The 12,876-nt window shown below is 38.1% G+C and overlaps 1 long non-coding RNA gene across 1 annotated transcript; it reads left to right on the forward strand.

The window, feature by feature from the left end:
• The first annotated feature begins 763 nt into the window (after positions 1–763).
• On the forward strand, positions 764–9,647 carry LOC119535134. Its single transcript, XR_005217178.1, has 3 exons — positions 764–2,707; positions 6,449–6,564; positions 9,498–9,647. It is a non-coding gene; the product is annotated as an uncharacterized LOC119535134 (long non-coding RNA).
• Positions 9,648–12,876: the final 3,229 nt, after the last annotated feature.

A 12,876-nucleotide genomic window follows, 5' to 3' on the forward strand; every position in this document is an offset into this window, starting at 1 on the left:
CTTGAGATTTGCTCTTATGAAACTTATTTCTCTTAAAGGGAGGCTAAGCCTACCTAAAATTAGACTAAGAGTCGTGTCCAGAGAACTCCTTTTGTTGCTCAGATGTGGCCTCTCTCTCTCTAAGCCCAACTCTGGAAATAAATTCATTACCCTCCCCGCTATGTGGGACACGACTCCTAGGAATGAGCCTGCCCTGGCATCAGGGGATTGAGAATGCCTTCTTAACCAAAAGGGGAAAAGAAATGTCACAAAATAAGGTTTCAGTGACCAAGAGATATCAAGGAGAGTCGAGAGGTTATCCTGGAGTTTACTCTTATGCAAGCTTCAGCTAGATATTGCAAATTGCCACAGTATGCCAAGCCCCAACCAACAGTATTTCTGAAAACCCTAAAAAATACCCAGGTCTCTATCAGAGACTTTATAAAAGTTTCACTCACTAAATTTATTTCTCAGAAACTTAAAATCTCGTTTGTTCTATGCTAGATAAGTCCCCAAACCCAGAGGCACTAGTCTCCTCAAGAACATCAACCAACTGCGTCCCTCTTCCCCATAATGTCAACTCCCCTTTTCAATATGGACAAGTTAGAGTGGTCATTTCCTAGATATCCCCAAAGACTGAGACAGTGATCAACTGAGAGGAAGGAGTAGCAATAAAATAGGATTGACAAAGGATTATGATTACTGAATCATTATATAGATTTTTTTCTAGTCTCTAGTATATTAGAGCAGCTAGAAGAAAATAACTGAAATTGAGTAACTGTAACCTATACCATACTTAGAAATTTGCTCTATACCTACTTGTAAAACTATACTTTAAAAGTTATCACTTTTCTGTATATATGTTATATTTCACAATAAAAAAAAGAATGTATGGACTGGAAACCATGGTTTCACTATTGCTAGCTGTGGCATCTTAGGCATGTCATTATCTCTCTGTGCTTCAGTTTTTCTTCTGTAATATGGGAATAATTAGACCTAATGACTGTGAGGAACAAATAAGATGATATATATAAAGCATTTATTACAGTGCCTGGCCTGTAAGCAAACATTCAATAAAAGTTAGCTATTATTATTAGCTTTTCTAAGGTCACGTGGAAGTCCATGCTCTCTTCATTATATCCCAATAAGGCTCCAGAATTCTGTTAAATGGCATAAAAGAAATTATACTTGGTGCTTTGTCATCGTGCCTGGCTTAGTTGTAATTTTCCCTTTGAGCAGCCACCCCAGTTAGCCCTGGCCTGAGCTTAACTGCAAGTAACAAGGCCTGTACCTCCACAGGGTTTGGATGATAAGAGCTTACCTTATTTTCTTGGCATGAATGGCTCCTGTGCCTCTTCTCTAAATGACCTCTTGCCCTTTCACACTGCATAATTTACTGACAAGGGCTGCCCTCAGCCTCTCCACACACCCTCGCAGGAGCCTAGGTTAGGTAAAACCATCAGGCCCCTCTGCCATCCTCATTCTCCCCTCTCCCCCTCCAGGGCCTTGATCTAACAAAGCTGTCCTTTCTGCATTCTCAGATGTCTGGCTAGCTGTGACTGTGTCTCATCACCCAAAGAACTTTCACATAACACCCAAAATATTCTGTTGTCTAGAACTCAAATCTCCCCACAGTCTAGCCTCTTTCCTATTATTTCATGTTATCCTTTCAAATACTCTTTCAACCCTGTATCATTTACTGATTCATTTATATACTCATTTAACTATCACTTTGCCAGCTGTCTTTGACAGTGTTAGCGGAGCTCCCTTTTGCTGAGAAAGATGTTACCAGAGCCCTGTTCCAGGCTCGCCATTTCATCACAAGAAAGAATTCAAGGATGAGACAAGTAGGTATAAGCAAATGAGAAAAGTTTATTGAGGAAAGTGAAAGTACAAGCTCTAAAGGGTGAGTGAGGGTGCTCAAGAGACAGATGCACTGAAACTTGTTGGGTACAAGGGCTTTTTATCAAACAAAGGGAGGTGGAGTTTGAGACACTGGTACACTTGGTACATTGTGATTGGTGAGTAATCATTCAAATAAAGTCATGTAAGTAAGCTGTGGCAATCGGTTGTCTATACATTCTTGTGATTGGTTACTAAACATGCAACCCAAGGTTTGTAAGTAAGCTGCTGCAACAGGCTGAATATAGGTTCAAACCAAGGACTGTGAATGAGTTATTGTGATTGGTCCATGCCCTGTGGTTGAACAATGTGTCTTACTTGGTTCAACCTCCTCGGGCTTCAGGAGCATGTCTGTTCTCACCAGATGCCCCTGTCCCTGCCCTGAGTCCATAGGCACCTCAGAGGCTGCAAGACATTTTTCCTACATCCAACCTGCCTCAAAAGTACAAAGTAGTCTGAATCACAGTTCCTTTAAATTCAGTAAGACAAATAAACACTCATTATATTTATAGAGAGGAATTACAGACACTCAAATTAAAAATCATGTGTGCATAAAGAACAGACAGCTTACTCAGCTTGGAAGAGTTAGGGAAAGCTTCACTGCAGAGTGGCTTTAGACTTAGGTTTTAAAGAATGCGTAAGAGTAATGAATGTAATCGCTATAATTACAGCCATTTCTATGTTTTTCTATTATACTATAAGCTTCTTAGGGTCAGGATATACATGACATTCATATTTGCAACTCCAACAATGCACAGGAGAGTGTCTGGTGTGCAGCAAGCAATTGAATAAATGGTTACTGATGAGGAAGCTACCTGTCAGGGAGGTAAGTTTTATTCACAAGATTTTATGCTTGCTCTTCCTATGTAGGTGGCAAGATATACAAATATATCTGATATAAATTATCCATATGCTATTGAATGACTCAGTAAGAGAATCAAATAAGAACTCAATTATATCTTTTCATTTTTGGTCCTTAATTTGAAAACAGCAGACCCAATCTCAGAAGGCATCCATCCTTCTGTGCCAATTCATTATAAGTTAAATAAAGTAACTAGTGGATGGGAGCTACAGTACATATAGAACAAATTAAAAGTGAAGATATTTCTTTTCATATGCTGATTTTACTTATTCCATTTATTTTCCTTGGATTGATCTATAGCATCTCAGGCAATCAAACCAAACATCTTGAATAACAGTGATGGCCTGAATGAATTTTACTGAAAGTAATTTAGCATTGACTGGTTAAATATACAAACTACCCATCTGAATCAGAGATATTGCCAGCCTCTTTCAATCTAGAGGCAAAAAAATAAATGTTTGGAGATTACATCACAAATTGGAACTACCTTGGTAGGCAGTTCAAATTTAAGAATGAAATAAATTATCTAAATTTAATAGTTTATTCCACCCACCACAGTGACAAAAGCAGCTGCATTTTCTCTGTCTGATTACAATGTTAGAGCAGAAGTCAAAAAATTTTTAGTAGGCATTTTGAGAAAAGGTATGGTTTCTTATCCTTCCCCACTCCCCTTTCCTCCATCAAAAGTATATTTTAAGTGGAACTACAGAGAGGAAAAAGATAGTTCTAACCCTTCCTTAGAGAGCCATGTAGTCTTGTAGTTAAGACTGTTGTCTCTGGAGTCAGAAGCCTGGGGCCACAGTCCACTGACTGGCATCGACTCCATGGCCAAGTCACCTAGCCCTGCTGTGGCTGTGACTGAGTTTCCAAAGGTAAACCAGGAATGAAAAGGCACTGACCACTTAAGGGTGGAGTGAGACTCGAATGGTATGGGCTTCTGGCACTAACAGGCCCACAGCAAATCCTTGTTGCAGTAATAAAATGAACGTATCTCCACTTTGATTTCAGAAAGTAGATTTAACTGTTTGGAGAGTTCTTCATACAAACACCCAAGGGCTTCTATTTTTAAAGTAAGAAATAGAGCTCATGAAGATAGTAATGTCAAGGAAATTCCCCAGGGACCTCAGTCAAGAATTTTGTTTTGTCATTTTGAATTACTGCATTTGATTCACGAACACCCAAGATCATTTCCCCTTAATATACCAAAAAAAATGGTTACTCAGATAGTAGCAGCTGGAAAGAAAGTAAAATGAAAAAAAACAAGCAACCAAACAAAAATCAAACAAAAAAGACTCCCTGTAGCTGGTAATCCCAAAGCAACGGAGAATAATCTTACAGTTGCTCAGTTTTTCTAAAATATCTCAAATGCCCACCTCACAGCTATACATTTGTGTGCTTGCTATGTTTGAGACACTACAACTATTTTGTGCCGGGGGTAAAGATGAATGGGACCAGTCCCTGCTCTAAAGGATGTCAAGGAACTCACAGTGAACGAGGGGCAGCCATCTGTGTACACTCTAGAAGGAAAGCGCACAGCAGAAGTCATGGCGGCAATGGTTTTTGACAGCCTGTTGCCTGCCAGAGCCCTGATCTCACCCCAGACCACTCTCCCTTTCACTGACATACTCCAGCCATATTGGCTTTTGCTATTATTTTAAAGCATGCCAAGTTTGCTGTAATCTCTGAGACCTGATGCTACTCTTCCCTCTGCCTGGACTCTGTGAGGTTCACAGGTTTGCTTCTTGTCATCAGTCAGGTCTCAGCTCACATGTTCCTCCTCAGAGAATGGGATCCTGACCAGATGGTCTTAAGTTGCTTACTGTGTTAGTTTTTTATTGCTATTCTAACAAACTACCACAAATTTACTGGCTTAAAAAACACAAATGTATTATTTTACAGTCCTGCAGGTCAGGTATCTGAGACAGTCTCACTGGGCTAAGATCAAGGTTTCAGCAGAACTGTGTTCCTTTCTAGGGGAGAATTTGTTTCCTTGCCTTTTAAGCTTCTAGGCCACTGTGTTCCTTGGGTTATGGCCTTTCCTCCATTTTCAAAACCAGAAATATTGCATCTTCCTATCCTTCTGTCATTATATCTCTTTCTCTGGTCATAGCTGGGACAGGTTCTCCATTTCTAAGGACTCATGTGATTAGGTTGGACCCAACCTAATAATCCAGGATAATCCCCCCATCTCAAGATCCTTAATCTTAGTCACATCTGCAAACTCTCTTGCACATATGTATAGGTTCCTGGGATTAGGACATGGAAATTTGGGGCATCCCATTATTCTGCCTACCACATTTACCATCCCCCAGTGTCACCCTATTATATTGCCTTCTATTTCTTGGTTTTTATAGAACTACATGAAATTCTCTTGTTTATCTATATATATTTTTAAATACTGTACATTTCTTCGTTATATGAAAAGCTCCACCTGTATCCTATGTCCCTACCCTATTCTGTAATCTTCTTGAGAACAAGAATTTGATCTACCTTGATCACAGCAGTATCTCCAGCCGCTAGAGCAGCACTTAATATGAAGTAGACATTCAACAAATGCTTGTCAGATGAATAAATAAACTCAGCATTAGTAACTAACACAGATTTTAGAGAGGAGGTGCTGCCAAAATTGAGGCTTGAAGATAGGTAAGGAGATTATAGAGTGAAAATCAAGTAGAGCATGTTTTAGTTTCCTAGGCTGCTCGGGTTCAACACCAACAAATGGGTAGGTTTACACAATGAGAATTTATTTGTTCATGGTTTTGAAGCTAAAAGAAAGTCCAAAATAAAGCAGCATCAAGGAGATGCTCTCTTCCCAAAGATTGGCATTCTTGGGCTGGCTGCTGGAAGTCCTTGGTCCTTTGCTTATCGCATGGCAAGGCACATGGTGGCATCTCCTGGTCTCTCCCTTCTCTTCCAGTTCTGTTGATGTTCAGCTTCTTGTTTCCTGTGGCTTTCTCCCTCTTTGTCTGAATTTCACTTTTTCTTATAAAGGACTCCAGTAACAGGATTAAGACCCATCCTGACTGAGGTGGGCCACATCTTAGCTGAAGTAACTTTAACAAATGGTCCTACATACAGTGATTTAAGAACATGTTTTTATGCGGTACTGTCAGCTTCAAACCACCACAGAGGACTTTCCAGCACATGCACGAGAGCAGGGTCACTGTGGAATGCTAATACAACAGTGCTCTTAGTGGACTGGCCCAGGCTGAATGAGGCTGAAGAAGTTGGAGCCAAATCACCAAGGATATTTTAGACTTCATTCTGCATGTAATGAGAGCCATGGAATGATTTTCTATGGAGGAATAACTTGATTAGCTATGCATTTAGGGAGATACAGTACCATTGGTGCTATATTTGAGGAAGACTACTTGGGAGAAGGCCAAATTGGAGAGTGGGAAGTGACTAATGAATACCAAAGTGTTCATGGCAAATTGTGAATAGAAAATCCATCTCTTCCTCTAGGTAAGGTGTATTTTCATAGTTACCCACTGGAGATAATATTCTTCTTGCCCCTAACAACTGTGGAAGTTTCCTGAAGCATATAGGGCTGCCTTCTTAAGATTTTGTGAAATCTTAAAGAGGTCAGGTTGTAAAAAGCCCACTACTAAACCAAAGGACTGAAATATTCAGTTTTATATGTTCCAGTCTGGCAGTTACGTTTGGTAACATATTCCAGCTTTCTTTTTTTTTCTTTTCCTTCAGCTGTACACTGGTATAAACAAAACAGAACAAAGCAAAGAACATAGCTATGCGATGATGGCTCGTAATTCAGCAGTAAGGAAGAGGAAACAGTAAAAGATGACATCAATGCTTCAAATGTGGGTGACACGGGTAATGAGTGTGTCTTGCAAACAGAAAAGAAAGATGATAGCAGGGAAATCTAATGTGGTTGTGAGCGTGAAAGGTGATGTGTTTGGTTTTAAACACTTAATTTCATGCTTCATTCTCATTCCACCTCCTATTCAGAACACATTGTGCACAAACACAGGTGTTAAACTTGAGGAATTATAGACTCACTTCCTAATTGAAGATTTTAATATGAAAAAGGCAACCACCTAGTGTTATTCTGGCAAAACAAAAACAGACAGAACACCAAACAAATAAATAGATAAATGAAAACCCAAACACTTAATAAATTGTAAAGTTTCTCCCATCTCTCCTCTTTTGTCTCTCATTTCTATGGTGATTAATTTTGAAAATGATACTAAGTTACATGATAATTTAAACATTAATATTTATGAAGCCTATTATTTGGCAGTTTAAAAGAAAAAAAATCTCCAAAATGAAAGCTTCATAGAAACACTAGATTTTATGAAATCTTTACTGACCAAAAATGATCTTAATTTTCTTTCTTATTGACGATGATTAAGATTGTCTCGTTAAATTAATGTTGATTAATGTGTTTAGAGGACTCTAGTCAGAGAAGGTGATTTAACTGTTTTAATATTACCCCAAAATGCTTTATATCATTAAAGAAATTCATGTTGTACATTAAGGCCTATATGAATCATGATGATCTGAGGGAAACAAATAGAGTGAAAAAAACTTACAATACCAAATGTTGGCAAGAATACAGAATGACAGAAATTCAATTTTTGTGGTGATGAAAATGGTACAGCAACTTTGAAGATAGTTTGGCAGTTTCTTAGAAAGCTAAACACCATCTTACCATATGATTCAGCAATCGCATATTCTGGGTATTTACCCAAATGAGTTGAAAACTTATATTCACACAAAAATCTGCACCTAACTGTTTACAGCAGCTTTATTCATGATTTCCCAAACTGGAAGCAACCAAGATGCCCTGCAATAGGTGAATGGATAAACAAACTTTTATACATCCATACAGTGGAATACTATTGGGCAATAAAAAGAAATGAGCTAACAAACCATGAAATGAAATGGAAGAAACTTAAATGTGTATTACTAAGTGAAAGAAGCCAACTGAAAAGATGACATAGTGTTATGATTCCAACTATACGACATTCTAGAAAAGGAAAATTATAGTGTAAAAAGATCAGTGGTTGCCAAGGGTTAAAGGGGCAGGGAGGAGGAGAGGAAATGAAAGGTGAAGCACAGGGTATTTTTTAGGGTGGTGAAGCTATTCTCTGTGATATAGTAATGGTGGATACATGACATTATCCTTTTGTCAAAACTCATAGAACTGTACAACACAAAGAGTGAACTGTCAGTCACAAGGACGGACACATAAGGAGATGTCCACACACTCCAGTACAGGTGTCAGAGTTGCCAACAGAAGCATGACTTACACAGCACCGAATGTTTTACTCACACAGCGAAGAGACAGAGCAAGGTCACTTTCACTAGTGGTCATCAATTCTCCATGGCCAGCGGGTCTTGATCTGTGACCAACACCGGGAGATACTCTAGGCACCGCACACCTCTCTTGTGTTTGTCGGCTATAGTGGAGGAAACCCACTCCCTCCCGGCCAAGGACAGATATGCCACAGGGGTGTGAGCTGGATGTCATAAAACATGCCCACCAGAATCAGACTGTGTCCAGGGAATATTTACATATGCTCAGGAAAATAGGGAAAAGAATGTACCAGCAGTCCCCTTATCCACTAGGGATTGTGTTCTACCCACCAAGCTGATACACCTAGTCCCGAGTATGGGATGTATTTCTGGGTCCCAGGGAAAGGCAGCAGGCTGTGCTAGTACTGTCCCCTACCACATGAACCTTGTATAAACTAGAGACTTTAATTATAATAATGTACCAGGATTGATTCATCAGTGTAACAAGGTACTACACTAAATGCAAATGTCAATAATAGGGGAAAAACTGTATGTGAAGCAGGAGATACATTGGAATTCCTGTACCATCTCCACAATTCTTCTGTAAATCTAAAACCGTTCTATAATATAAAGTCCATTCATTAAAAAAATAATGAATGAAGAAAAAAGTGCTGTTTTGCCATTACAAAACTATAGCAGTGCCAGCATCATCTGCCTTCCAGAATATTTACTTGGAAATAGGGTGTTCATGCACCTCGTTTGCCCAGGAAACTCCTATTTATGCCTGTTGTTCTGGCATAATTATTAACGAAGACCTCTTTGTTCTTGAACGTGTCCAGTTGGAAAGATAATTATAAATTATATGGTCACTATAATTAGAAAGGAAAAGGGAATGCATCTTTTATTATCTATCTCTGTGTGCAGGGAACTGGCCTATGCTATTTATTTAGAATCTCATTTAAATTTCACAGTATTCCCATGAGAATGATTTTGTCCTCCCCATTTCAGATGAGAAAATTGGAGCTCAGAGAGAATGAGTGAATACCCAAGACCTTGTAATTCACCACTGGCAGAGCCTGCAGGTTAATTTTGATCTCTAAGAATCCAAAGTTTGTGCTTGTTCCACTGTAATATTTTGAATTCAGGAGACTAAACTCAGATGATCTTTGGACATTCTGTCCAGAGTTTGGAATTCTTGGAAGAATTCTATGGCATCATACCTAAGATCATATAGATGGTAATTCATGTCATGGTAATGAGATATAGAAGGTAGAATTTGTATACAAAGAAAGTTGTATTTATACAAATTCGTAAATAATTTTGTCTTAAATAAATGTGATGTCACAGTTAATGTCTGTCCTATCCCTGGGTAATAAGACAATAATGTTGTCTGTAATCCATTATTTTTCCCTTGCTACAGTGTTGTGTAGCACCCAGATCTATTATCTGATCTCAGCAGAGACGGCTATTCATTTGTGCCGCCTCATCTCTGCAGGTGGGAAGACATCTAGGTGGAAATAGAGTCCTATGGCTGTGAACAACTCACATTTCTAGATGACTGGAAATACCAAACCAACCTCTTGCTTGGGATGTATTTTTACATGTGACAGAATAAAAGTAGTAACAGTTGGATTTGAAGTTGTTTTCATAAGGATCCCCTTCAAAAGGTAAGTAAACTTTCCTATCTAGATGGAGCTTCTAAACATTAGGTAATGAACTTTTTGCTGTTTATGTGGTGCTTTAGGAGGAAAGTTGTGTGATGGATCTGAGCATTATCTCTAGAGTCAAACACACATAAATTGAATCCCTGTTTTGCCACTTTGGAGCTGAATGACCTTATTACTTATTTCTCTGTTCCTCAATTTCCTCATAGAAAACCAAGGTTATAAAAGTAGCTATCTTTTGGGATTGGTCTTGCATAATTGAGATAATATGTGTAAAAACTTAGATCCATGGAAGTGGGAGGTATCCGACTTCCCTCTTAAATCTATCCATTTTTTAAGTGTTGCCTGGGAGATTCTGGGGATCCCCAAGACCCTTTCAGGACAACCATGCAGTCAAAACTATTTTTATAAGAATACCAAGAGATACTGCCATTTTCACTCTTGTTCTCTGAGAGTAAGGTAGAGTTTTCTAGAAGTTGCATGATGAGAAATATTTCAAAAGATTGAACACAGAAGCAGATATGAGAATTCAACTGCCTTCTGTTAAGCCAGACATTAAAGAGATTTTCAAAATTATAAGAAAAGTCATCTTCTCATTAATTTTTTTGGTTTTGGAAAATACAGTTATTTTTCAAAAATATGTTATTGATGTACATACGGCATGTGTTTATATTATTACTGTTAAATGAATTAATATATAAATACTTTTTTAAATATTTAAATTTTAATTTCTAACCCAATAAATATCAATGGCTATAACCCACACAATCAAAGCTCTTTGGGGCCTTCTATTTCTATGAGTGTAGAATGTTCCTGAGACCAAAAAAAACTGGGAACCACTAATCTAGCACATACTAAGCACTCAATAAATAAAAATTGAATAATAGCACAGGTCTGGCTCAGATAATTACTCAGTGAATCAAAGTGTTGCTGCTGGGGGCATTGCTGTGAAGATGATGGTGAAGAAAATCATGATGCTAGATGTGCTGAAAGCCATCTGTTAGGCTGGAGTTAATACAACAGCAGTTTTCAGATAGAAACCTTACCTTTCTCTGAAGCATGGCAGGTGTGAGTTAGAGTTTAATGCAAACAAAATTATTTTCAGAGTTCAGGCTCTTTTGTTCTTGGCTTCTTTTCCTGATGAGGGTCTTCATTCTCTTCCTACCCAAAACACTTTGGAATTGAACCAGGGCCTGAAGAAGTTATAATGTCCTGTGTGGCACCAGACTACATGAGCTGGAAGACAGGATCCCTGGGTTCTGTAAATTAAAGAACCATGGACAAGTACTTATTTTTTTGTGTGTAAAAAATAGGAGAATGGGAGAACAGGCCTCTAAAACTCCTCATTAGATTGTGTGTCAGAGGTTTCTACCTCCTCAACCCTGCTCTCAACCTCATCTCACATGGTCCAGTCCACCTAGCAGGACCTCATTTTTCATTTGTTTCTAGCCAAGGGTGTGCTGGTAAACTAGCTCTCCAGAAAATAAAAAGGAAAAAAAAAAAAAATAGCCCTGATTTGTAGTATTTGCTGATTTCCATGGTGTAAATACACTCACTGTGGCCAGTTTCAAGATACCAATATGAAGTTGCTAAATTCTGAGTTGGGACAGGAGGGAAATAATTGACTTGAGCTGGTTTGAGCTGGCTTCCAGCACACCAGCAGTTCTGATCTCTACTTTGATGGCATCATTTCAAATATCTATCTTCCTAGATCGTTGAGAGTTGGCCCCTACCCTTCCACCCAATTCTGTTTTCCACTATTTCCAGCTGTTCAGTAGCCCAGGATTCTCTCCTGCTGTTCCAGGATCATGCTTTAGCTAATGTTGTTACCTCTGGGTCACAAAACTCTTACTTTATTCCTTGACCTATTCATATGTACCAATTTATTATGGACAAACTAAATTTATTTTTCCTACATAAAGTATTCTCTGAACACACAAGGTATCACTTGTGTCTTACCTCTAAAATGAAAGAACGTATTGAGGATAATATTTAATCTTAGTAACAGTGATATTACTGGTTATTCAAAATACATTAGTAGGATATTTGTTGAAATAGCTCACAACGATGAGTAGCGAGAACGACATTCCTAACCCTGCCATTGATTTACTGAGTAGTCAAGGGCAAATTACTTAAATATTAACCCTAACCCTAACCTTAACCACTCAATGCCTCAGTTTTCTCATTTGTGAGATAAAGATAATGGAATATATTATTTCAAAGAACACTTTCCATTCCTTAAATTCCAAGATTTTATAGGTTAGGTACTTTATGTAAACAAAAATCTTGGGACCTACTCTCACTCTTAAAATTCAATGTCATTTTTATCTTGAAGCAAATGACAGGTTAACTTCACTGTGTTCTGTTTTATAATCACCCTTTCCTAATATTTCACATTAAGAATAACCCTGTTCACAGTCAGCTTTCATCACAGTTCCTCTGTAGAATCAACTTCACACCTTTCAACAGACAAAACAACCTATAAGAAATTTTAATGAGGGTTAAAATGAAAATTAAACAATACTGTTTAACTAACTTTCTCAAAGTGATATGTGTCAAAGAATTAAAGATACCCAGAGAGGAGAAAATTCTTAAAATGCTGCTGATGAAGTATTTTCTGTATGAACATATCTTCAAAGTCTAAAAGAGGCCATTAGAAAAATAAGATTTGAGAAAATAGGTATTTTCTTCACATGCAGCTTCATTGTTCTTTTAACAACAATGTTATAAGATTAAGTTTTATATTTAGAGAGAGAGCCGAACCATCTCCTTAAACAAAACAAATCTAACAAATTAAGTCTCCAATTTTTCCCTTTATGTTTGGATATTTCTTTCTTTCTGACAAGTCCAAAATTTCTTTTATCCCCAAACTCAAGTTTAGTTCCAAACTTTCCAGAATCTTGTGCTTATTTTATCCTTCCCCCATTTAACTCACATGTGTGGCGAGGTAATTGCAAGCAAAGGTCTGTGTATAATCCTTTTTGCATGGTTTGACTAGGCAATCTGGAATTCACAGTTTCAAGATTAGGGATAAGCAGAATGGCTCAACCTGACATTGGATGCAAATTTTCAGCCTGTTTTCTCAGCATGATAGGTAGTAAAATCCAGGAACCATAGGTCCTAAGTGACTTTAGAGGTCATTTATTTCTTTGCTACTTAAAGTGTAGGCCTGGAGATCAGCAGCCTCAGCAGCATCAGCTTGTTTGAAAT

Source organism: Choloepus didactylus, chromosome 1, assembly GCF_015220235.1.
Source record: "Choloepus didactylus isolate mChoDid1 chromosome 1, mChoDid1.pri, whole genome shotgun sequence".
Classification (NCBI taxonomy): domain Eukaryota; kingdom Metazoa; phylum Chordata; class Mammalia; order Pilosa; family Megalonychidae; genus Choloepus; species Choloepus didactylus.